General features: G+C 40.3%; 1 long non-coding RNA gene across 1 annotated transcript; it reads left to right on the plus strand.

The window, feature by feature from the left end:
- The first annotated feature begins 727 nt into the window (after nt 1-727).
- On the plus strand, nt 728-26,875 carry LOC135229235 (uncharacterized). The gene is made up of 3 exons (XR_010320019.1): nt 728-1,032; nt 18,135-18,635; nt 25,395-26,875. It is a non-coding gene; the product is annotated as an uncharacterized LOC135229235 (long non-coding RNA).
- The last annotated feature ends 891 nt before the right edge of the window (nt 26,876-27,766 follow it).

The following is a 27,766-nucleotide window of genomic DNA, read 5'->3' on the forward strand; positions in this document are numbered from 1 at the left end:
CGATCCCTGGCCTTGTTCTGACTGATGATATGAGTTTTCCCATCTTCTCTTTCCACAGATGTAGTCAGTTTGATTCCTGTGTATTCCATCTGGTAAAGTCCACGTGTATAGCTGCCGTTTATGTTGGTGAAAAAAAATATTTGCAGTGGATGAGTCACTGGTCTTGCAAAATTCTTTCATGAGATTTCTGGCGTCATTTATTTCAGTGATGCTGTATTTTCCAACTACTTTTCCTTCTTTGTTTCCAACTTTAACATTCTAATGACCAGTAATTATCAATGCATCTTGATTGCATCTTTGATCAATTTCAGGCTGCAGAAGTTGTTTAAAATCTTCAATTTCTTTATCTTTGGCATTAGTGGTTGGTGCATAAATTTGAATAGTCATATAAACTAGTCTTCCTTGTAAGTGTATGGATTTTAGCCTATCAGTGACAACATTGTACTTCAGGCTAGATCTTGAAATGTTCTCTTTGATGATATGTAACGTCATTCTTTTGACTCTGGTGGAATATCCATGTTTGTAAGACTGCTCACAGACTGTTTTACCAGAGAGTTTTCTGGTACTGCAACATCTACCACTAATCTCTGTGATCCCTTTGAATTGGCAAAATAAGAATAGTGCTATAGATTTCTTCCAAATACAGAAAACGTAAGTATGAAAATGTTCTTGCTGTTGATTATATTCTTTACCAATCTGTTCGTATGGGATTTTTGATACTTCACTTGAAAAATGAGTCCAAGGTACTGTGATGTGATTGTTTACTTTGTGTGGCCTTTCTAGCCATGGTCTTATAACATCCACCCTGGTGCTTGGGCAGGACTGTGTGATAGGGTAATTGTGGCTCACCAAGAGGATTGTTTATTTTGCCTTCAAAGAGAACCAGTTCCAGAGCAAAGAGGAGGATTCAACTCCCATCAAGGAAGAACAGCCAAGAGCCGAGCGTATATTATGGACCTGAGATCCCTGCACTGAGAAGCTCCTAGAAGCAGGAGACTGAGATAGAGAGAGGAAGCTGTAACCCTGAAGATGGTAAGATGCCATGGCAGGAGAGACCGAGCAACAGGGACCTGGCTATAGGAGATGATGGCCCAGGGAGAAGGAAAGCTGAGTGCCTTTGGAGAGAGGCCGGCCCAAGGCCAGGCAGAGGCACGCCTATGAGCACAGGAGGGAAGAGGCTGTCCTGATAGAAAAACTGTGTTCTGAGTGTCTTTGAGCCTGAGCTATAACTGTTACTTCCCTAATAAACCCCATAATCGTGAATATGGACTATGAGTTCTGTGTGGCCATTGCAATGAGTTATTGAACCCGGCAGAGAAGTAGGGAGTGCTGTGTGAGGGACAGTTGGTGTCAGAGTTAGTGAAGATGGTGGAGAGAGGGTAGTTTTTTCACCAATGCCTTCAATGCAGCTTCGATTCCTTCCTTTTATACCATCAGTTCTTGATCTTATGCTACCTATTGAAATGGTTGAAAATTATCCAGTTCTACTGCAGTGGCTGTATTAATATCAGACAAATTATACTTCAGAAAAAGGAGTATTATTGGGAATAAGTAGGGACATAACATAATAAAGGTTCAATTCTCCAAAAAGATACAACACTCCTAAATGTGTACGTGTCTAACAACAGCGCTCCAAAATACAAAAACTAATAAATCTGAAAGGGGAAATGGACAAATACGCATTTATAACTGGTATCAGTACTTTTCTATCAATAATTAATAGAGCCCTGCTAGTTGAAGTCCAAAGCATCTGTATGAACCACTCATGGATGTCTATGTGTGTGTGTATGTATGTGTGTGTATGTGTGTATATAGTATAAAGAGAAGTAATACAGAAATAAACATAGATACATGTTGTAGTCCTTGGGAGGTACAAACGGTTAATGCATTCAGCTGCTAACCAAAATGTTGGAGGTTTGAGTCCACCCAGAGGCACTTTGGAAGAAAGGCTTGGTGATCTACTTTTGAAAAATTAGCCATTGAACTGACACACTTGTGTGTCAGTACTACTCTGACACACATGAGGGGAGGGGTCACCATGAGTCACATCAGCTTAACAGCAATCGAATGATTTTTTTATGCATTCTGCCAATGTTTGTCTTTTAATTGGTATCTTAGGCTGGGTTCTCTAGAGAAACAAAACCAGTGAGGTGTATATATATATATTTATATATAAATAGCTTTATATCAAGAAAATGGCTCACGAGGCTGTAGAGGCTGGTAAGTCTCAAGTCCATGGGTCAGGCTTGTGGCTTCTCCTGACTCACATAGATGCAGGGACTGCAGAACTCAAGATCTGCAGGTCATACAACAGGTCTGTGGCTCACAGGCTGCAAAGGCTGACAGATCTCAAGATCGGCAGGTAAGCTGGCAGGCTGCGGCTCACAGACTGCGGAGGCTGGTGAATCCCCAAATTGGAAGGTAAGCTGAGAGTTCAAGTCCCAAAAACTTGAGATCAGATGAAGAGGAGCCAGCTGCAGGATTCAGAGTGAGCAAAAGCTCAAGAGCCTTGCCAGAAAGTCCACCTATATTGGATGCAGTCCACACCTCCGAGGAAACTCCCTTAGATCTGATTGGCTACTCACAGCAGATTCCATCATGGAGGTAATCACATTATATCACATCTCATCATGGAAATGATTGCATCGTTATTCGACTGCTAAACTACATCATAACTGCCAAAGCACTGAGAATCATGGTCCAACAAAGTTGACACACAACTTTAATGATCCCAATTGTGAATTTAATCTATTTAAATTTAAAGCAATTAATGATAAGGAAGGACTTATGTCTTCTACTTTGTAGTAGGTCATATATGTATTTTGTTTCTCATTTTCTTCACTACCGTCCACTTTTGTGTTTGACTGATTTTTTTCAAGTGTACAATTTTGATCCTCTCCTTATTTCCTTTCCTTATATTTTTTAACTTCTTAGTGGTGACCATGAGGATTACAATTAATATCTTATGTTTATAACAATCTTCTTTTAATTAATACAAATTTAGCTTCAACAGTATACAACATTCTGCTTTTATTCAGCTCAGTTACCTCCCCTACTTACGTTGCTGTTACAAAAATTGCATCTTTATACATTGTGTGTCCATTAAGAGAGATGTGTAAGTATTTTTATGCATTTGTGCTTTAAATCATATATGAAAAAAAGAGTCGTGATATAAAAATATTACTGACTTTGTTTTATCTAAGTAGTTACCTTTACGGAGTCTTCGTTTCTTTTTATGGCTTCAAGTTACTGTCTAGTGTCCTTCCGTGCCAGCCAGGATGATTCCCTGTAGCATTTCTCATAAGGCAGTTCTGCTGCTAACATACTCCCTCAGGTTTTGTGTATCTGGGCATGTCTTAATTTCACCTTCATTTTTGAAAGATAGTTTTGCTAGATATTGACATCTTGGTTCATAGTTTTGTTTCTGTATTTTTTTTCCAGTACCTTAAATACATCATCCGACTATTTTCTTGTCTCAATGGTTTCTGATGAAAAATCAACAGTTAAACTTGTTGAGACTCTCTTGTACATTAGGGGTCACTTATCTGTTGCTGCTTTCAAGTTTCTGTCTTCGTCTTTTGACATTTTGATTATGTCTGTCTGTGGATATCTATGTATTTACTGTCCTTTGAGTTTATTGAGCTTCTTGGATATCTAGATGACATTTGGGAAACTTCCAGTCATTACGTTTTTAAATATTCTTTCTGTCCTTTCATCTTTCTTTCCTTTCTGGGACTCCCTTAATGAGTATATTGGTATGCTTGATGTTGTCCCGCAGGTCCCTTAGGCTCTATTCATTTTCTTCATTCTTTTTCCTTTATGCTCCTCAGTTAGAACAATTTCAGTTGTGCTTTTTCAAGCTTACATTTTCCTGCTTTCTTGCTCAAATCTCCTGTTGAGCTCCTCTAATGAAATTTTTATTTCAGCTATTCAACTTTTCAGCTCTATAATTTCTATTTGGTTCTTTTGTATAATATTTCTTTATTAATGTTTTCTACTTGTTCATACATTCTTCTCTTGGTTTCCTTTTTTTGTGTGTGTGTCTATGGTTTGTTTAGCTCTTTGAGGAAATTTAAGACAGTTGGTTTAAAATCTTTGTCTAGTAATCCCAATATCTGTGTTTCCTTAGGGATGCTTTCTGTTCATTTCTCTTCTTTCTTTCTTCTTAACAAATGAACCATCCTTTTCTTTTTTCTTTTTATGACTTAGAATAGTGTGTTGCAAACTGGATATCTTAGATATTATAATGTGACTCTGGAAATAAGATTCCCTCCTGTCATTAGGGTTTGCTTTTTTTTTTTTTTTTAATTGTTGAGGGCCAGTCATCCATTTGCTTAGTGATGTTTCCAAACTATTTCTGCAAAGATTGTATGTCTTCTCATGTGTGGACACTGAAGTTCTGTTCTGTTATCTCAGCAGTCAGTTCATGACCTGACAGTGCTTTCTTTAAATGCTTGTAGCCAAAAAGAAAAAGTAACATTATCCCAGTCTTTGCAGATTGGCTCTGAACTGGCACGTTCTTTCAATGCTAAGCAAGAGTGCCTAAAACTCTGCCCTAGCCTTCACTTCCTGCCCCCATGGAGCCCAAAGATCAGCCAGAGATGCAAGCCTAAAGCTTTGTCAGGATCTTTATGAGCATGTCTTCATCCTTAGGCAAGAACATTGCACTTCAGATTCCTCAGTATATATGGTAGCCCTTCAAAGCCCTTAAACCACCAACCATTGTCCTTTCAGCCCTTTTTCCAAGCTTTTGGATGTCTCTGCTGTTTTCTCTGTCCTTCATCCTTTGACCCTGGAGGTAGGACCAATTCTTTTTAGCTTCGTACTTCTGAGTTTCCATCACATCATACATTTTTTCTTGTGTGCTGTTGAGTCAATTCTGACTCATAGTGACTATAGGATGGAGTAGAACTTCTCCAAAGGTTTCTAAGGCTGTAATCTTTATGGAAGGGAACGGTCATATCTTTCTCCTGTGGAGTAGTTGGTGGATCAAATCAAACCGTTTAACAGCTGAGTGCTTAACCACTGCACTACTGGGGCTCCTTTTGACATCATGCATCATAATAGATTTTTAACACACCCCTCAGAAACATAGAAGTCCATAAATTATCAAGGATACAGAAGATTTAACATGTAAAAAAATACCAAATTGCTATATGTGTATTTGTGTGTATTATCTAACCATGAAAGAATATACATTCATCTCATGCACATACATAACATAGTGTGTATAAAAATTAACTGTATACTGTGTTATAAAGCAAGTCTCAACAAATTTCAAGAGTCTGTAATAATATAGAGGATACTATGTAAGTACACCATAATTAAAAAAAAAAACCATCTTAGAAAATGAAAATACAAAATCTCCATTTTTTTTTTATGTAAGTACACCATAATTAAAAAAAAAAAAAAAACCATCTTAGAAAATGAAAATACAAAATCTCCATGTGCTTGGATATTTTAAAATACTATGAGTCAAAAAAGACATCATAATGAAAATTAGAATACATTTTGAAGTAAACAATTATGGAGATAGTGCATACAAAAATTTGTGCAGTACAGACAATATAATATAGGAAACTTATAGCCTTAAAAATATAATTGGAAAGAACAAATCTTGAAAAATAAGTGAGTTAAACATCCATTCAAAATGTTGGGAAAAAACCAGAAACAAACATTCATAGGAATTTTTGTTTCTATTAATGATTGAATACATGCAACAGATGATCAACAAAGACTAAAGTTGATTCTTAGAAAATGCTAGTAAAATTGACAAACTTTAGGCAAGATTGATCAAGTGAAAAAGAATGAAGATATAAAAAACGAATATCAGGAATTAGAAAGAAAATGACTACAGATCTTGCAGAACATAAAGATAATGTGAGAATGTTATGAACCGTATTAGCCAATAAATTTGCAAATTTAGGTAAAGTAGGCAAACGTATCATACCATGTAAGTTAATAACAACGATTCAGGAAGAAACAGGAAGCAAAAGTAATTTCACAACTGTTAATACAATTGAATTAGAGCTCAAACTATTCTCAAAAAGAAAACTTCATATCAGATGGCTTTTCCTGCAAATTCTGCCAAATATTCAAGAAATATTTCACAAATTCTTCAATATAAAAGGAAATATATACCCAAACTCATTTTATAAAGCTTGTAGAATGAATATTGATACCAAAACCTGACAAGAGCAGCAGAAGATGGGAAAATTACAGGCCAATGTCACTGATGAACATAGATGCAAAATATAAAAAGAAATAGGCAAAACAAATCCAGCAATACTCTAAAGAAGAATATATTATGACCAAGTTGGGTCTATCCCAAGAATTCAAGGTTAGTTTAACATTCAAAAATGAATCAGTATAATTTGCCATATGTACAGGAAAAATAAATGTGATTATATTAATAGGTGTAATAAAATAAGTATTTGATAACCTTCAGCATCCACTCATGTTTTTTAAAAGAACATCTAGCATGCCATGAGACCAGAAGAACCAGAAGGTTCCCAGCTGCTGTCGCTGAACATTTTGATCAAAGAGTCCATAGAAAAGCCCTGATCAAAAGGGGGAAAATGCAGAACAGAATTTCAAATGAACCCTAGACTTTTTGGAGCCACTGAGGGTGAATGAACTCCTGAAACTATTGCCGTGAGATAATCTTTAAACATTACACCAAAAGCATTCCCTTGAATCGTCTTAAAACCGAAGTATGAAAAAGAAAAAACCAAACTGTTGCTGTTGATTCCAACTCAGAGACTCTGTAAGACAGAATAGCACTGCCCCATAGAGTTTCAAAGGTGCAGGTGGTGGATTCAAACTGCTCTTCTTTTGCTTGGCTACCGTATCACTTAACCACTGTGCCATGAGGGCTCCAGAACATTAGCTTACTTAACCAATAAAAATGGTCTACCTTGAGCATATGCTCTTTTAAGAACTGTCTACATGGCATCAGATTGACAACAGCTACTGAAAAGATTAGATAGGAACCTTAAGGAGCAGTGGGTTTATGTTAATGACAGAGGAACAACTCAGAAAAGGAGGGTAAGAATGGTTGCACAACTTCAAGAATGTAGCCAGTGTTATTAAATTGTACAGGTAGAAACTGTTGAGTTGGTGTATGTTTTGCTGCATATATTCTCAACCAGAAAAAATACAGGTAATAATTAACAAAAAATGTCAAGGAGAGCTAAATATTTTGAAAATAAGACAGAGTTGCGTGTGAGGGAATGAGTGGGGTGAGCTGTTTTAGATTAATAGTAAAGGCTTATGGGAGCAGGATATTTGAGGAGATAACTGACCTATATCAAAGGAGAGAATAGGTTTATGAAGTTCTGAAGGGAGGGATATTGCCAATAAAGGAAAGAGTTGTTTCTGAGGCCCTTAAATAACCAAGTGTTTTGGCACATTTGAGGAAGCTCAGGAAATAAGTCATGGCTAGTGTGGAGTGAACCGAGGGAAGACTGTTAGGAAATGAGGTTAGTATGGTGAGCAAGCCCCGCATCATGAAAGACCATGGGAAGGATTTGGGAATTTTTCCTAATTGCTATGAGAAGCCACTGAAATGATGCTGTTATGTAGATTGTAAGAGGGAAGATCGGTGCATGGAGTCCAGTTTTAACCAAGAGATGATGGTGGATGTAAGGTGGAGGTAGTGAGAAGTGGATAGAGTCAGGATTTATGTTAAGGTAGTGCCAAGAGTCCAGAATATGTCAATGGATTGGATGCAAGATTTGAATAAAGGAGAGAAATGAAGGATGATTTCTAGGTTTTTGTCCTGAACAACCCAGAGGATAGTGAGAACATTTGCTGAGATAAGGAAGACTGGGAGGTAGATAAGACACTTGGACGAAGAATTTTATTTGAACCACATTAAGTTTGAGATGCCTAGTAGACATTCCAGTGGAGATGTGAGGTCAGCCATTGGTGAAGGAACAGGGCAGAGTATGTAAATGAGGGTATCCTAGGGCTCAGGTGGAATTGACTGCCATGAATTGGCTCAGATAACCTAGACAGTGAGAAGTGATGAGTGATGTTACTTAAACAGGGCATGGAAATCAATGAAAAAGGTGTGGGAGTGGCAGGGAAGCTAAGGTAGAGAAGTTTCTCTCTCCCTAAACCTGATTAGCTGGATTTGAAGACATCATAAGTTCCTGTATGAGAAATATCCAGCAAATTACCAGTTGATTTAATAAATTGATAACAAAGTCCACCTTTCAGCCAAAGATTGAAAAGCAAACAAACCAATTGTCATCCAGTGAATTCTAACTCTTATCAACCCTATAGGACTGAGTAGAACTACCCCATAGGGTTTCTAAGGAGCAGCTGGTGAATTCAAACAGCAGACCTTTTGGTTAGCAGCTTAGCTCTTACCCACTGCACCACCAGGACTCAGACCAAGAATAACACATGTGAGGAACTTACTCCTTAGTTCAATCAAGTATGTAGAAATTGAAATTTGTAATTTTGGAGATTCCTCTCTTTTTTTTTCGAAATGGGGGGCATTGAGATGGAGGATTTTCCTATGCCCACCATCCTAAGGGATTTAATTAACCCATAGTTGAGACATTGTAAACATCTCAAGAAATTATTACCTTTGAGAAATTTGAGGGTGAGTAGGCATATCACCTGGCTCCTCTTAAACTCCTTATAAAAACCTGACTTGAAGACTCACCTGCCTTTTTGAATAAGTGCCAGCTTGAATAGGCAGGGTTCAGGGAATTGCCAACCAAAGGTATGGTTTCTCCAGAGGCCTCCAAGGGATGTAAAAGAAGAGTGGAGCCAGACCCCGTGCTTGGGACACACCCTTGGTATGAAATATTTGAGTGTGTGTGTGGTGGGAGTGCACTGGGTGTGGGAGAGTGGGGTGGGTGGGTAATAGGGAAATGCCTGTTTTGTTTTTTTTTTTTTTTAAGAAACAGTTTTTTACTTTTTTTTTTTTTTTTTTTTTTAATTACAATGAACAGTTCAGTGGAGACACATTCCTTATCTGCAGGGGCTAGTGGAAGTGCTGATAGCTGAGAATGTAGCCTGCTCCCCAAGTGCCAGTTGGCATTTTGGAGAGAAAACTTAATGTTTGGAACACTGACTGGCCCTGCCTTTTCTAAATAATTAAGGGTGGTGGGGTGGTGGTAAGAGAAAGAGGATGGTCTATGAACACTGACCCTGGAAAATTAACCCGAGTGTGTGGGTTGTGGATAGCAGGAAAAGAACATCACCCGCAAATGACAGCAGTGCCTTTATTTATTTATTCATGCTTCTTTTTAGTTCTGAGTTGTTTTTAAGCCATAAATTAATGGGGCCACCATGAATTTTCAGAGAATGAGTTTTACAAAAATCTAAGTGTTTTAAATATTGCCAGGATTTACTTATATACGCTGTATATGAGAAAAGTCCTTCCAGTTATAGGGAGGAGAAAGAAAGTATATTCAGGAATTAAATTTTCACAGTTCTCTGAATTCTTATATTTCTCCTGTTGTCCATTTTTCTTTTTTTGTCCTTCATCCACCCCTTCCACCTTGACCCACTGTCTTCATCATCTAGTGCTGCCATAACAGAAATACCATGAGTGGATGGCTTTAACCAAGAGAAATGTAATACCTCACATTAAAGTAGGCTAATAGTCCACATTCAAGGCATCAGCTCTAGGGGAAAGCTTTCTCTCTCTTTCGGCTCTGGAAGAAGGTCCTTGTCCTTAGCCTTCCCATGGTCAAGGAGCTTCTCAGGTGCAGGGACCTTGGGTCCAGAGGACATGCTCTGCTCCTGGTGCTGCTTTCTTGATAGTCTGAGGCCCCCAACTCTCTGCTTGCTTCCCTTTCGTTTTATCTCTGGAGAGATAAAAGGTGGTGCAGGCCACACCCCAGGGAAAGGTGACCTGAGTGAGGGTGGTGTTACAATCAATCCCACCCTAATCCTCTTAAAGTAAAATTACAATCACAAAATGGAGGACAACTACACAATAGTGGGAATCATGGCCTAACCAAGTTGAGACACACATTTTTTAGGGTCATAATTCAATCCATGACACCCACCAAACCAAACTTGTCACCATCAAGTTGATTCCAACTCATAGAGACCCTAGTTGATTCGAACTCATAGAGACCCTATAGCATAGAATAGAACTATTCCATAGAGTTTCCAAGGACTAGTTGGTGGATTCGAACTGCTGACCTTTTGGTTAGCAGCTGAGCTCTTAACCACTATGCCACCAGGGCTCCTCTTGATCCACAGTCCACCCTAATTCACCACTGTGTTAGAAACTAAGGTTTTGCTACTCTGAAATAAGAACCTTTTACTATACTTTTGTGTTAGTGGTTGCTTTTGGTACGTCTTTAAGCACTGAACAGTTACCTCACACCCGTTAAAAACCCATTGCCACTGAGTCTATTCCAACTCATAGCGGCCCTATAGGGCAGAGCAGAACTGTGCCATAGACTTTCCAAGGAGCGCCTGGTGGATTTGAACTGATGACCTTTTGGTTAGCAGCCATAGCTCTTAAACAGTACACCACCAGTGTGGGAGGGGTTTAATTGATAACATGATGTCTGGGCTCCAAGGGAGATGGAATGGATGTGCAGGAGAAGGGCATGCAGAGTCTGCCTGTATAGTCCCCAGAACTCTGTTCAAGATCATAACACACCTCAGTAATCACTTGAATCTAAACATACAACTTTAACAGTTGATGTAAATGACTTTACACATGAATTTTGGAACTCAACTCTTTCTCAATGGAAGTTCCTTCAACCTAGCCGTTTGTTTGTATTCCCTTAATAATTATGAAAGCTAACAATTATTGTGTTCATTCTGTGTGTAAGGCCTTTTTCTAAGTGCCTTGTGTGTTTTCTTTAACCTGCGTAACAACCTTTTGAATAAGACCCATTTTAGAAATGGGAAACTGAGGCAGTGAGAGGTAAAGTAACGTGCCCAGATCACCCAGCTGATAAATTGAGTTAGGATTTAAACCCAGGCAGTTTGTTTCAGAATTTGCTTATGTAATCACTGTACATGACAGCAGTGAGCCCTAGTGGCTCTGTGGTTAAAGAACTTGGCTGCTAACTGAAAGGTCAGTGGTTCGAACCCACCAGCCTCTCTGTAGGAGACAGATGTGGCAGTCTGCTTCAGTGAAAACCCTATGGGGCAGTTTTACTCTGTCCTTTGGGGTCACTGTGAGTTAGAATCGACTTGATGACAGTGGGTTTTGGCACATAATACTAATGTGCAGTGTATTCTGTATGCCGTGTATATGTTCAGAAACTAATTTTCCCAACATTTATGCCATATATAGATTACCAATCCAGTTGCCATTGAGTAGATTTTCACTCATGACGACCCCGTGAGTTTTCAGAGTAGGACTGCCCTCCATACGGTTTTCAATAGCTGTGACTATTTGGAGGTAGATTGCCAGGCCTTTCTTCCAAGGCAACTCTGAGTGTATTTAAACTGCCAACCTTTCAGTTAGTAGCTGAGCACTTAACTCTTTGTGCCACCTAATACATATATATACTAGGAGGTTTTCCTCCTTATTTGTACTTTAACGTTTTTTAGACTCTTACGAATACTTGTTCCTGGCAGTGAACTGGATGCTAAAGAACAGAATAGGCACATGTAACCCTCTCTCACCTTCTCCCTCCCCTCTTTCACAGAGATGAAATAAAAAGGAATTAATGAAGACAGATCATTGGATTAGGGCCCATACTCAGGGCTCTAACAGCATGGGGGGTTTCTCCTGTCACTTCAGTTCTTGTTCAGGAATTGGTACCTGCTTTTTGTGAATCACAAAGACCAGTGCTGTATATCAAGCCATTTAGATTTGGGGTATGGAGCAGTGATTTAAAAAAATTAAATTTTATTTTCAGAGATTTTTTCTAATAATTGTTTACATTTATTTATTTATTTTTAAAGTTAGACCCTGCTTTATTTTAGAGAGGAACAAACTTTCAAAGTTTTTAAGCAAACATTGGTCAGGGCTGGGCTTTTTTTTTATATTAACTTTTATTGAGCTTCAAGTGAACGTTTACAAATGAAGTCAGTCTGTCACATATAAGTTTGTATACACCTTACTCCGTACTCCCACTTGCTCTCCCCCTAATGAGTCAGCTCTTCCAGTCTCTCCTTTCGTGACAATTTTGCCAGCTTCCAACTCTCTCTATCCTCCCATCCCCCCTCCAGGAATTGGCACCTCCTTTTTGTGAATCACAAAGACCAGTGCTTTATATCAAGCCATTTAGATCTGGGGTATGGAGCAGTGATTTAAAAAAATTAAATTTTATTTTCAGAGATTTTTTCTATTAATTGTTTACATTTATTTTAATTGTATATTCTAAAACCCCTACAAAAAGGCATGAAATAATTGTTTAAATTTTAATTCATATGGGTCAAAATGTATGTTAAACTACCTATCGTCACCTTCACAGTCGTCGTTATGTTTGAGCCAATTGTTGTGGCCACTTGTTACCAAGTATGACCTGCTTCTCCAGGGACTGATCTCTCCTGACAACATGTCCAAAATATGTGAGATGAAGCCTCGCCATTCTTGCTTCTAAGGAATATTCTGGCTGTACTTCTTTCAAGACAGATTTGTTCATTCTTTTGGCAGTCCATGGTATATTCAATATTCTTTGCAAACACCGTAATTCAATGCCTTCAATTTTTCTGTGGTCTTCCTTATTCATTGCCCACCTTTCGTATGCGTATGAGGCGACTGAAAGCACCATGGCTTGAGTCAGGCGCACATTAGTTTTCAAGGTGACATCTGTACTTTTGAACACTTTAAGAGGCCTCTGGCAGCAGATTTGCCCAATGCAATGTGTCGTTTGATTTCTTGACTGCTGCTTCCGTGGGTGTTTATTGTGGATCCAAGTAAAAATGAAGCCCTTAATGACGTGAACATTTTCTCCGTTTATCATGATGTTGCTTATTGGTCCAGTTGTTAGGCTGTTAGTCTGTAGTCTTTGATCTTCAGCAGTAAATGCTTTAAGGCCTCTTCACTTTCAGCAAGCAAGATTGTATCATCTGCATATCTCAGGTTATTAATGAGTCTTGCTCCAATCCTGATGCCTTATTCTTCTTCAGACCAGCTTCTCAGATTATTTGCTCAGCATACAGGTTGAATACATATGGTGAAAGGATACAACGGTGATGCACACCTTTCTTGACTTTAAACCATGCTGTATTCCTTGTTCTGTTTAGATGACTGCCTCTTGTTCTATGTACAGGTTTCTCATAAAAACAGTTAAGTGTCCTGGAAATCTCATTCTTCCCCATGTTATCCATAATTTGTTATGAGCTGGAGTAGGTCTCAGAAATAATGTACCATTTCTTCCAGTTGGTTGTGCATGGCTGCCTACTTCCCTAGGTGGTAGCAGCTAAGGCCTGTCTCAGAAACACTCTCCTCCCCACTTAGCATGAGTTTTCACACTGGTCCATCTTCTTTCCCTTGTGTGTCTCCTGCCCTCCTCAGTGGCTGGGGAAAATGATAGTAGTCCACTGATGAGATTTATTCTTTTATTATACTTTATTTTATTATTTGTTTTTATAACATAGTTCTGTTAAAATCAAGGGTAATAAAAATGTTTGTATGATGGAAGTGGATAATCCCACCCACTGTGTCCATCTAAAGTTTCATGAGAAAACTGTGCCCACAACAGAGGGCTCCCACTCCTCTGGCTCACTGTATTTTCTCCTTGTTTATTTGCTCTTCCCTCTTTCCTGATGGATGCATGGAACCACTGAGCTTCAGGACTCCACAATTCTGCTTTTCATACCAGTGTTACTGTAATCTTGGGTTCATGGGCTGCCTTGCCACAGATTTACTCATTCTGTTTCTGTTAATTATTTCATTACTTAAAAATCTCTCATGAATTTTTCCAGAAGTACATTCTATTCCTCAAAAACTTGGAAGCAATGGGAAAGTATGCAAAAAAAAAAAAAAAAAAAAAACATACGTAATGCATAGAATAAATTATTAACGTTCCGATATGTCTATTTTCTTGCTTATATTGGCATGTATGTGTATTAGAGTCTCTGGTTGATGCAAATGGTTAATATCTTGAGCTGCTGACAGAAAGTTGGAGTTCAGGTCCACCCAGAATTGCTGTGAAAGAGAGGTCTGGCAGCCTACTTCCGAAAACTCAGCCATTGGAACCCCTATGGGGTACAGTTCTACTCTGGCACACTGGTGTCATCATGAATCAGAACTGACTCAGTGGCAACTGGTTTTATGTGTGTATTAGCACACACATTTATGTATATTAACACAGATATTACATCCTGATATTTTCATTCAACATTAGTCTTTTCATGGTAATTTTTTTTTGTTTTTTTTTAATGAGGGCATTAAATTACTTTGTAATATTCTGTGTGCATGTAGTATATGGTTTTTAGCGATTTGACTATAGTTGCAATAATGTACATGTTTCTAGTAATCTTCAACCTATACTTACCTCTTTTTAACATACATCTCTGCCATTAAATCTCTTTGTTTAAGTGTTGTTTAACACTCATTACGCCTAAGGGATGGTCTCAGAAGCAGCCCTGATCAATTTTTCTCCCTCTTACTCATGAAGCCCCTTAATGTATTTCAAGGTATCAACTACGAAGGATTTTACGTACTTATCCTTTGTTTATTTTTCATTCAGTCAGTATATTCCATGGGCCAGAAGTAGTCTATGTTATGCAGATACAGTGGTGAAAGGTACACACTGTCCCTGTCGTCATGAAGGGGACAACCCAGTGCAGGTGGGAGGAGCACTGGGGAAATGCAGCTGAGAGAAAGGACAGACAACCCTCCAGGAACCACACTGGACTTCAGAGAGGCTTGTTGGCTGCTGTTCACCTGGCAGGCTTCTAGATACCAGAGTACCCTTGGGCTTGGTGCCTGCTCCTCTCTCTATTGACACCCTCCCTCTTGGATGCCTCAGTGAGTTTACTGCTGTCTATTTGTAGCTATGGACCTGAGGTTTATACCTCCATCCATTCAAACTCCTCCTGGGTCCAGACTCATATATTCAAATGTCAGCCTAACTCTCTGTATTGACCTCTTTATGCATTATAATGATACATTCCTCATATGGCCATCATGAAAAGCAAACATGAAAGGAAAAGCACAGGAGTGCCTGGCACCAGTGTAGGTACTCAATGAGCATTAGCTGTTGGTATTATTCTTGACATCTCCGTGTGGGGTGAAGTTTTATTACCGGACATCTCCATGTGGATATCTAACAGCTGCACCATGTTATCTAGGCTATGAAACAATTCTTGGTTCCAACCACCATTCCGTTCTTATCGATGAATTTCTCAGGACTTCGGTGATGGGAGTGTGTGTTTTTCCACACAATGGACATGATTAGGAATGGTAGGCCAGGTCCTGCACAATAAATTGCTCCAACATTCCTATGGGTGACCATTGAGACAAGTTTCAGCCACTGAATGTAGCAAAGAATTGGAACTACTCTCAGCTGTTCATGTGAGTACTCTCAATCCAGAATATCTGGTAAATCAACTGTTAGGGATTGAATTGTGTCCCTCCAAAATGTATGTGGAAATCCTAACCCCTGTACCTGTAATTCTGACCTTGTTTGGAAATAAGGGGCCTGCTTTTATTATGTGAATGAGGTCATACCAATGTAGGGTGGGTCCTAAGCCTAACTCTTCTTAGTTATAAAAGGAGCAGAATACACACAGACACAAACAGGTGAAAAGGAAGACAGACAAAGAAGACAGATGCTTCTAGAAGGCCAGGAACACAAATGATTGCTGGCATCTACTAGAAGCTGAGGTAGACAAGGAAGGACCTCCCACTACAGCCATGCCCTGAATTCGAACTACTACCTGCTAAACTGTGAGAAAATAAATTTCTGTCCTTTAAAAGCCATCCAGTTGTGTTATTTTTTGTTATGGAGGGACTAGGTAACTAACACACATACCCGTTCTTATAAGTTCAGCCCAGTGCAGAATAATTTTCTTCCCTCCTTGGTCTAGCCCACCCGAACCTCCTCTTTCCCTATCAGTGTCCTTTGCTTTCACCTAAGAGCTATGACAGAGTCCGCTTGATGCTGACGCATTGAAATTTCAATTTATTTTTTATTTATGATTACTATTAATTCCAATATTTTCTACAGTTTTCAATGGAGACAGTCCTATAATCTATGAATAGCAGTTATACTTTTTTTGTACTAGCTTACACTTCCAGTGTTAAATGTTTAATAAAAATAATGATAGAAGCATCCTTATTTTATTTTTTATTAATTTTAAAGAGAATGTCCCACACGTCACCATGAACTATCATGCTAGTTGTAGTTTTCCACGTTCGGGAACTCCTTTTCTGTTCCATGTTTGCACCTAGTCCTTATCTGTCCGTGTGATTGGATTTTATCAACCTGCTTTGCCCCCATCTCTTGAGGTGAGCATATGTCTTCTCTTCTTTCACCTATGCATGTGGTGAATGAAATTACTAAATCTTTAATGTTCACTCAAATTTGTATGCCTACAATAAACCGCCTTGATCATGGCATGTTACGTGGTTTACCCTTTGCTGGATTTCCTTTGCTGGCATCTTATGTAGGGTTTTGCATCTCAGTTACTGAGTGTGCTTGTCCTCTAACTCTTCTTCTACCTTCCTTCTCTAATTTGTTATCATTTTTAAACTAGCCATAAGGATCAAGTTAGGGGAGTGTCTCATGGTTTTCTAATCTCTGTTGACTGCGTACAAGATTAAAATGACTGTTTCTTGCATGTTTGCTGGAACCTGACTGGAAACGATCTAGGTCTGCCATTTTCTTTGTAGGGAGATCTTGAACTACTGACCCATTTTATTTAGTGGTTAAAGGCCTCTTCTGGTGCTAATTTACTTGTAAAAAATTCTGATGCATGTTCTAGATTGCTCGAATCTCATCTTTAAATATTGATTATCAGGGCTTGTAGCCTCATGCAAGCCAATTAATCAATCCCAGATTTCCCCAAAGTCAGGCTCTGCAACTATTCCCGGTACCAAATTCCCTCATCTAAGACTTATTTGCAAAGAAAGATACAACAGTATGCTATCTACGCGGTTGTGTATCCGCAGCCTTCTTGAGTCCATAACGTGAGGTTACAGTCTTCTAATACTTTTTTTGTAATTGTTCTCTTTCTTTTTTTTTTTTTTTTCCTTTTTTCACTGCCAATACCGCCCCCCACCCCAGTCTAGTAGTTTTAAAGTTGTGCGTTTCAGGTTCAAGTCTGTAATCCAGCTGGGATTCTGTGTGTGCTGCATGTGTGCATCAAAAGAACACGCTTCTAGAAGCAGAAAGCAGGCAGTGCGACTGTTCGGTGGTTGGCGGGGCGGGGGGAGGGGAGCTGCTGCCCAGAGAGGGCGCCCGAGGGAGGCAGGAGATGCCGGGCTGCCCACCGCAAGCCCGCAGACTCCAAGGAGGCGGAACCTGCGTGCACCATGAGCCTTTTGAGACAGGCCCAAGCCCGCCCAGCCGGGTGCTAACCTCGCACCCGCCAGGCTTGCGGGTTCCCCCAGGACTAGGGGAAGCCTGAGGCCAAGGAGGACAAGACCTAGGGTCTGGACCTGGGAACTGGTTCTGCCACGTGTGATCGCAGCACTTATGCTGGGAAGGAGGGCAGGAAGCATATCGCAACGTGCGTCCGGACGATGACCCAGAAGGGCAGGAGTTGTGGTCACCCACGGACTCTGCGTCTGCATATGGACGCCCCCAGGGTGCAATTCCAGGAGCAGAAGGCAAAGCCACAGAGGCCACAGTGCACCTCGCTGATGCTCCCCAGGGGCATTTCCCTAAATTTGGGGAACAGTCCCTCCTCTGGGCTAGGGACTTTGTTTCCTCCATTGTCATCACTGACTGTGAGCAGACTCTTGTCTAGGCAGACTAACGAGGAGTTATCAAAATGAGCTCCAAACTCCGGATTTGAGTTAAGGATCATAAATTAACACAGAGAAATACGACTTTAGCAATAAGTGCCTGCTTGAAGCCCAAGTTGCCTGAAAACACGGAATTTCAGTCTTTCAGCTCCTCTGCTAATCTAGGGACTAAGAACAGGATCTCACTGGAGCTCAAAGATGTGGGGCACTGGGAATACTCTGGGTCTGTCTGCTCATGGCTGATTGCCTGATTCCCAGTTTTATTATACAGCTTAAATACAGACCAGAAGAGGAGTTTGGGGCTTGACACCTGACATCTTAACACCAGTTCCTGTTTCTTGAGGAAGGAAGAGGTAAAATAAATCAGCGTTTGCTGTTTCCTTCTCCATCCCCGGAAGTCCTGATGAAGACCCTCTCAGGTAAGGATTGACAGGGAGTGGCTTGGTTTACTATTCAACTTTGTCCTTCAGTAACTTTGTTTATGTCCTGCATGTAAACTGTTGTGCATTGAGAAGCATTCTAATTCTTGTGCAGAAGGACTAGACCTCCTGCAGAATGACTATATTGTGCCTCCCTCGGGCACCCCTGTCTGCGCAGCACCCCCCAACGCCAACTGCCCAACCGCCTCTCTCCTGGCATTCTGCTTCTAGAAGCATGTTCTTTTGATGCAGAGATGCAGCACACACAGAATCCCAGCTGGATTACAGACTTGAACCTGAAGACCTTATGCAGAATGACAATTTATGAACCACTAAGCTCAGTACTAAAGCAGGTACTTACCCCTCAGAGAAGGCCCTGGGGGAGGTTGACACCTGCATTCCCCAGCGCTCCTGCTGCTCTAGAAGTGCCTGAAATGCCTCTCTGGGAAAGGCCTTCAGAGTAGTAGGCTCATGGCCCACGTGGGAATTCAGGCCTATTTTTCTGTTAGAACATCTCATTTCGCTCTGAAAATATTATTATCCAGTTTATCCACCAGGCATGAGTACAGACATCTCATATTTTCAAAATTAACCCCATTCTCTAATACTAATGTGCCACCAAGAGTATATTCCAAAGTTTTTCCAATAGGCTAGAAAGTCTTTGCAAAGAGGGGAGTCCTGCGCCATGTTGTGCAGTGACAACAGGGTTGGCATAATATGTTTACCGAGATACCTACCACTTTTTTTAATTTTTTATTGTGCTTCATTTGAAACTTTACAGAGCAAATTACTTTCTTGTTCAACCATTTATACACAATTGTTTTGTGACATTGGTTGCAATATTCATGATGTGTCAATATTGTCCTCTCCTATGCTCCAGTTCCCCGTTTCCATCCGCCATGATTCCTGTTCTGTCCTGCCCTCTTTTCAGTGCTTTTGGGCTGGTTTTGTACTTTTGGTCTCATACACATGATTGAACTAAGAAACACTTTCTTCACGTGTGTTGTTGTTTGTTTTATAGACCTGTCTAATCTTTGGTGGAGGGCGAACTTCCGAAGATACTTTCCACTTTGTTGCTTTCCATAATTCCTGAAATTCCAAGCCTGCCACCTGAAGAACTTCCTTTAGTGTTTCATTTAGAGCAAGTCTGGTGGCGATGAATTCTCTTAAGCGTCTTTCACCTGAGAATGTCAATATTTTTCCTTTACTCATGAAGGAAATAACAGCCTATAGAACACCGGGTTAATGTTTCTTTTCTTTCAGTGTTGAAAAAATGTTGTTTTCACAGCCTTTTCGCCTCCATGGCTTCTGATGATGAATACAGAGTCATTCCAATTGTTTCTCCTGTGTGAGATGAGTTGTTTTCTCTCTAGCTTCTTTGAAGATATTTTCTTGGTCCTTGTTATTCCACAATTGACAATGAGGCATTTGGGCATAAAATTATGTGAGTTTAACTTGTTGGAGTTTGCATAGCTTCTTGAATCTGTAAGTTTGTGTCTTTCAACAAATTGGGAAAGTGTTGAGCCAGTATTTCTTCAGATACTTTTTTCTACACCACATATTTTTTCTACACCGTATGGAATTCCAATAAATAAATGTTAGATATTTTTGAATTTTTTTGAGGCTCTGTTCATTTTTTTTCAATATTTGTTCTCTGTTTTCAGATTGGATATTTTCAATTGAACTGTTTTCATCTCATTGATCCTTTTGTCTGTCAACAGCATTCCGCTGTAGAGCTGATCAAGTGAATTTTTTATCCTATTTTTCTGTTTTTCCTGTCTAAAATTTTCATTTGTGAATGGTTTCTATGTATTTTTCTATTTTTCTAAGTTGTGCCTGTTACTTCTTTGAGCATGGTTAAAGTAGCTTTTTAAAGTTTTTGTCTGTGATTCCAAGACTGTGTCTTACTTCAATCTTACAGAAAATGTCGATGTTGTTTGTTTTAGGAATCACTTGACCCAGTTATGTTCAGGCTGCAGGTTCTTTCCCAACTTCTGTGTGCTGTGGCTCAGATGTCAGTTCAGATTTTGAAGACTTTGCAGTGATATTTGGATGTAATCTATGGGAGTGTCACTCAGTCTGGGACCTTGTTGGTGTTCTAACCCATAATGCAGTTCTCAAAGGATTGATCTACTTCTTAGGGTCAGAGCAAAGCATATGCAACTGTGGGAGTGGGGAGGGGTATGAAAAACAACTTTATGGTATCCCCCTCTTGAGCCGCCTGGTCTCTGTCTCTCTGAGGCTCTCTGATGTCTGAGCAGCTACCTTCCTGGTCCACTGGCAAGAATGTTGGGGCTTTAATCTCTTCATTCTGCTGCACAATTAAGTGACTGGGTCTGCGTATGAGGCCAAATAATGGTAAGATGGAGAAAATGTAACAGAGATTCCTGTACATTATTTGGTCCTTATATACTTAGGTCAGAGAGAAGGCACACTGTTTCGGGTGATACTTTGAAACAGGTATGGAGAAAAAGGCATTAACAGGTCGATAGCTGCATACTAGGTGTTACGGATTAAATTCTGTCTTCCCAAAATGTATATATCAGCTTGACTAGGCCATGCTTCTCAGTATTGTGCGATTATCCACCATTTTGTCAGCTGATGTGATTTTCCAATGTATTGTAAATCATACCTCTATGATGTTAATGATCGAGGATTTGAAGCAGTTATGTTAAGGAGGCAGGGCTCAGTCTACAAGATTAAGTTGTGTTTTAAGTCAATCTCTTTTAAGATATAAAAGAGAAAAGAGCAGAGAGACAGGGGGACCTCAGTAGCACCAAGAAAGAAGTGTCAGGAGCAGTGCATCCTTTGGACCTAGGATCCCTGTGCTGAGAACCTTCTTGTCCAGGGGAAGATTGGTGACAAAGACCTTCTCGTAGGAGTGACAGAGAGAAAAAGCCTTCCCCTGGAGTTGGCACCCTGAATTTGGACTTATAGCCTCCTAGACTGTGAGGGAATAATTTTCTTTGTTAAAGTCATCCATTTGTGGTATTTCTGTTACAGGAGCACTAGATATCTAAGACGCTAGGTACCAGGAGATGTACATTTCCCAGCTCTTTCGCTCCCAGGGACACTATGACTAAGTAGCCAATGCCATAAATCCATGCGAGCAGACTGTTCTGATTACTGCTTTGACTCTACTGTCTGTTATGGTAACCACACCCACCTTGTCTTTGTTGATTGAGTGCCACCACTTGGATGCTACCACCATGGGGTCCAGTCAACTGCATTGTAGTCAGGTGTCTTAATTCAGTTAGGGCAGTTCTCACTGTGGACTCTTACTTACATAAAATAGCAACCACAGAAGTCTTCAATAATGCTGGGGCTTGCTTCCCAAATTTGTACCTCACTGCTATGGTAAAAAGAGAGCCCTCTGGGCACTCCGTGTGTGGGTCTGTGGGTCCAGCCTAATAAATCCATTCTAACATTCCAATTTCCCTCAGCCTTTGGATACCTTCTCCTACAGTATACAATGGCAGATCTGCCATTTCCACTTGATTTATTTTAGGCCACCACTTAATCCATGCTTCAGTAAACCAGCCAAATAAACTATGAGATCCTTTTCTAACCTCTCAAGCTGAAACACTGAATGAAGAATCTATGCTTCCTGGGCCTATATCAATAAACTCAGACTAATCCACCTTTATGTTGCTTGCACCGTTATCCCACACCCAAAATAGCCATTCCCACACATATTCACCAGGTTTCTGTATGTATATATTAGAAAAATCAAGCAGTTCTTTTGGAGTTTAGCATAGCTTATCCTGGGTCACACTTCATAGCTCACCTTTTGGGGCTTGTTGGGACTGAAGTCTAGGTATAGGTCTAGAAGCAAAAATGGGCAGAGGCAGTGGGATGTTCAGCCGTGTCTTATAAGGCATCTGCCTAAGGTGATGCCCCAGGCAATGCCCCAGACACCACCCCAGGAGACAACTCAAACAAGACACTTCAGGCACAGCTGGGGTAATCTCATCAGATGGAGGTGGAAGGGATAATTGTTTTACTGGGAAGGGTGGCTTAGCCGGCAAAGTTAGAGAATCTCTTTAGATGGGAGTAAGAGATCTGGTTCTGTTAGGAAGAGCGATTCAACAGAAATTGGAGGTTCATTGTCCCCCGCTTCCTGACTATCTGCCCATATGTCCTCATCCCAAGTTTCAGGATCCCATTTCTTCCCAATCAGTGCCCTTACTTTAACTTCAGAAACCATTTGAGGTTGGATATTCAACTGGTGCTTTAATTCAGTCACTCTTATGATAAGAATCTGAGTTTATTTTTGGCAGCATTAGCCTTGTTAGTATAAGAAATATGGTTTTCTTTCTGGGCACAAGTGGCAGCTTTCAGATCTTGTATGTGGTGCTTGAGCTTTGAGTCCATTTCTTTCATTCACCAGTGTGGCTAGCAAAAGCAGGACCAACCAAGCAGCTTCCTTATTATTCTTATTCTGACAAAATTATAGAAAAGTATCAAATATGTAATCAGGCAGAGCCTTGTCTCTCACAAATATTTGATCCAGTTGTAGTAGTATTTTGCGTATTTCTATTGTCACCTCCCACCATGGATTAGCAATAGCCTATTTACTACTGGAGACAGTCATCAGTGCCTTTAAGATTAGCCAGACTTGAGAATCAATTCAGAAAACTCATCCTTAAGATTTGGTTCCTCTGGAACCAGTGTAGGTACCAAATGTCTTAGCCTGGGATCTCTAGAGATGCAAAACTGGTGAACAGAATATATATATACACACATATATATATAAAAAAAAAGAGTGTGTGTATATATACGTGTGTGTATGTGTGTGTATATATATATATATATATATATAAAAAAAATTTTTTTTTTATATGGAAACCCTAGTCGCATAATGGTTAATAGCTATAGCTGCTAACCAAAAGGTTAGCATTTCGAATCCACCAGGCGCTCCTTGGGAACTCTGTGGGGCAGTTCTGCTCTGTCCTGTAGGGTCACTATGAGTTGGAACCGACTCGACGGCAATGGGTACACACACACACACACACCCACCCACCCATATATGCTTACATATGTTAGTTGTGGCTGTTAGAGGCCATCGATCCTGTGTAAAACAGAATGAAACACTGCCTGATCCTGAACCATCCTCACAATCATTGCTATGTTTGAGCCCATTCTTGCAGCCATTGTGTCAGTTCATGTTGTTGAGCGCCTTCCTCTTTTTTTCTGACCCTCAGCTTTTCCAAGCATGATGAGCCTTTCCTGGGACAGGTCCCTCCTGAAAATATGTCCAAGGCACGTGAGACGAAGTCTCGCCATCCTTGCTTCTAAGGTGCATTCTTGGTGTACTTCTTCCCAGATGGATTTGTTTATTCTTCTGGCAGTCCATGGTATATTCAGTATTCTTTGCCAACACCATATTTTAAATGAATCAGTTCTTTGGTTTTCCGTATTCATTGTCTAACTTGCTCAAGCATGTGAGGTGATAGAAAATATCATGGCTTTGCTCAGGCACACCTTAGTCCTCAAAGTGACATCTTTCCTTCACAACACTTTAAGGAGGTCTTTTGCAATAGATTTGCCCAATGCAATACATTGTTTGAATTCTTGACTGCTGCTTCTGTGGGCATTGATTATGGATTCAAGTTAAATGAAATGCTTGATGACTTCAGTATTTTCTCTATCATGGTGTTGCTTACTGGTCCAGTTGTGAGAATTTTTGTTTTCTTTATGTTGAGGTGTAATCCATACTGAAGGCTGTAGTGGTTGCTCTTCATCAGTAACTGCTTCAAGTCCTCTTTACTTTCAGCAAGCAAGGTCGTATCAGCTGCATATCATAGGTTGTTAGTGAATCTTTCTCCAAAACTGATGCCATGTTCTTCTTCTTACAGACCAGCTTCTCAGATTATTTGCTCAGCATACAGATTGAGTAAGTATGGTGAAAGGATACCACCATGACACATAACTTTCTGATTTTAAACCACACGGTATCCCCTTGCCCTACTCAAATGACTGCCTCTTGGTCTACATAGATATTCCGCATGACTACAGTTAAGTGTTCTGGAATTCCCATTCTTTGGTAAGCTATCCATAATTTGTCATGAGCCACACAGTTGAGTGTGCTTGTATAGTAAACAAAAATAGGTAAACATCTTAGTGATAGTCTCTACTTTCAGCCAAGATCCATCAGACATCAGAAATGATATCCCATGTTCCATGTCTTCCTCTGAATCCAGCTTGAATTTTTGGTAGTTTCCTGTCTGTGTACTGCTGCAACTGTTTTTAAATTAAATTCAGCAAAATTTTTCTTGCATGTAATGTTAATGACATTGCTCGATAATTTCCGCATTGCGTTGGACCACCTCTCTTTGGAATGGGCACACATATAGATCTCTTTCAGTCATTTGGTCAGGTAGCTGTCTTCCAAATATATTGGAATAGACAAGTGAGCACCTCCAGCACTGCGTCCCTGTGTTGAAACATCTCATTTGGTACGCCATCAATTCCTGGAGCCATGTTTTTTGCCAATGCCTTCAGTGCAGCTTGGAGTTCTTCCTTCAGTACCATCAGCTCTTGATCCTATGCTACCTCCTGATATGGTTGAACGTCGACCAATTGTTTTTGGTGTATTGAGTCTTTGTATTCCTTCCATCTACTTTTGATGTTTCCTCTGTTGTTCGATATTTTGCCCATAGAATCCTTCAGTATTGCGCCTAGAGGCTTGAATATTTCCTTCAGTTCTTTCAGCTTGAGAAATGCCAGGTGTTTTCTTCCCTTTTGGTTTTCTAACTCCAGATCTGTTCACATTATATTATCATACTTTGTCTTCTCCAGCTTCCCTTTCAGGTATTCTGTTGAGCTCTTTTACATTATTTTTCCTTCCATTCTCTTTAGCTACTGTACATTCAAGAGCAAGATTCAGAGTCTCTTGTGACATCCTCTTTGGTCTTTGCTTTCTTTCCTGTCTTTCTAATGACTTTTTGTTTTTTTCATATATGATGTCCTTGCTATCATCCCACAACTAATCTGGTCTTCGATCATTAGTGTGCAGTGCATCAAATCTATTCTTGAGATGGTCTCTAAATTCAGGTTTGATATACTCAAGGGCATACTTTGACTCATGGACTTGTTTTAATTTTCTTCAGCTTCAACTTGAACGTGAATATGAGCAACTGATCATCTGTTCTGCAGTCAGCCCCTGCCCTGATTCTGACTCATGATATTGACCAAGTGAAGAGTGATTCAGAGAAAAACATGGATAGAGTGTGACCTAATTTCCATAAAAACAAACAAATGAATGTACTTACATGTGTCCCGGCAAAAAGAAGTGTGTAAAAGGGTACATATGTATCTTTGGACACTGGACACTTCAGGGGAGCAGGTATAATATACTTATGTGGGGATGGCTCTTATTATAACTTCTATATACAAATCTCTATTGTTAAATGTGTTATAAGAATGTAAAAGCTTTTAAAGTTTAATAACATCATACGTGTATGTGTGTGTATTTGAAACTTTTTTTCTTTTGACTATTTTATATATGTGTTTTTTAGTTATCTAGTTTTTTTTTTAGTGTGGCTATAGCAGAGATACCAAAAGTGGATGGCTTTAACAAACAGAAACTTATTCTCTCACAGTTTAAGAAGCAACAAGTTTGAAGTCAGGGCACCAGGTCTAGGAGAAAGCTCTCTCTCTTTGTGGCTCTGGGGGAAGGTCCTTGTCATCTATCTTCCCCTGGCCTAGGAAATTCTCAGCGCGTGGACACTGGGTCAAAAAGACGTGCTCCACTCCAGGCACTTCTTCCTTGGTGGTATGAGGTCCCTCTCATTTCCGCTCACTCTTCTCTTTGTATCTCAAAAGAGACTGACTCAAGACTCACCCTAATCCTGTAGATTGTGTCCTCCCTCATTAACCTAACTGCCTCTAATCCCGCCTTATTTACATCACAGAGGTTAGAATTTACAACACATAAGTAATCACATCAGATCACAAAATGCAGGACAACCACACAATACTGGGAATCATGGTCTGGCCAGGTTGGCACACATTTTGGGGGACACTATTCAATCCATAACAACAGAGAAAACACTGTCTTCAATGCCAGATTCAGAGACTTTTATCAATCTATGAAGGGCAAACACAGAAATTGAACAAAATTCAGACCAGCGAATTATTGCTTGCTCTTGTAACTAATGACTTCTTCTGGTCTCTGTACCTGGAAATGGCCAAAAAGAATTCTGTGAGGATTAATTCAGTTATTGCTAAAACATCTACTGCATTTACATGTCTACAGATAAGGAATAATGCTGGACACCATGTGTGATTCATTAAGTAACACAGGGACTATTAGACTGTTGTTCTCCTTCTCTGATATGCCACTATCACCTTCTCCCCTTGTTGCTCTCCTGAAAAACCCACACTTGTATATTCTAGGCTTTTTTCCAGGATTGAATTTGCAGGAAGTTGAAGATACATCTTTGAAAGATAAAGAAGACTTTGGCCACATTGTCTTTAGACAGTCGAACTTCCCAGCCAGCCTCTGTGCAGGATGGGAATTCACAATCCCTCCTACTCAGTACCTCTGAGCAGGACGGGATTTCTGTTTCATTATCAGGAGACTGTGGAATTCACCCCTCTTCAGAAAACTTACTTTCCTTTGCCTCAAACTGTCCCTCTCAGGATCTGTCATGGTCACTCTGAGAAATTCACATGGGCAGCCTGTATGGAAGTGCCCATCCTAGAGTCCCTGCCCTCCCTTCCTTGCTCCGTAGGGCTTCCTCCGACACTTGGGGTCACATCTCCCAGGGAGTACACACCTCTGGCACTTCCAGGGATTCCCAGGCCCTGGGATACTGTGGATGGGACTTGGAACTCAATCTGTTTCTTCCCATCCTCACCTTTGGTTATCTGTGTTCTGTCTTCACCAGATTTAGGAGGCCTTGTCTTCTCTTTGCTCATTTCATTTCAGTCAGGCTTTTCTATTCCAACTCTCTGATCTCAGGACACATCAGGTTAGACCACAGAAAAGAGAAAGACCAAGCAAACATCACTGATCTGTGCAGAAGCTGCTGGGAAGGGATTCGATTCTCATTGGTTTAGGGTTTTAAGCCCACTGCTCACCGGCAGGCAGGTTCCCCCCAGAGTCTGGCTTCTGTCTGGTACCTTGTACTACAAAGAACTCAGTGACCAGCCCACCTTCACAATCACACCTCCCTTAGAGCTATCTTTGCAGAGGCTCTTTCTCAGACTTCCATGTCCCACTGAAATCCCATTTCTCTTTCCTTACAAACATTGTGCTCATTCTCAGGGCCCTGAGACCTCATCTGCAGGTGAGTCTTGTCCTCTTCTCTCCTTGGCGGGGGGAGCTTTGGAGTGGACCTCATGTCTTTGGACAGCTATCCTGGGGCTTCTTCCACCCTGGTGCTCTAGGGCTGGATCTCTCCATGTACTTGAGGGGTCGTGGAAGGGGCACAAGGCTAAAAGAGTGGATCTTCCAGGTGAGGTGGGTTTAAGAAGC

The sequence above is a fragment of the Loxodonta africana genome, unplaced genomic scaffold (assembly GCF_030014295.1).
Source record: "Loxodonta africana isolate mLoxAfr1 unplaced genomic scaffold, mLoxAfr1.hap2 scaffold_171, whole genome shotgun sequence".
Lineage (NCBI taxonomy): Eukaryota > Metazoa > Chordata > Mammalia > Proboscidea > Elephantidae > Loxodonta > Loxodonta africana.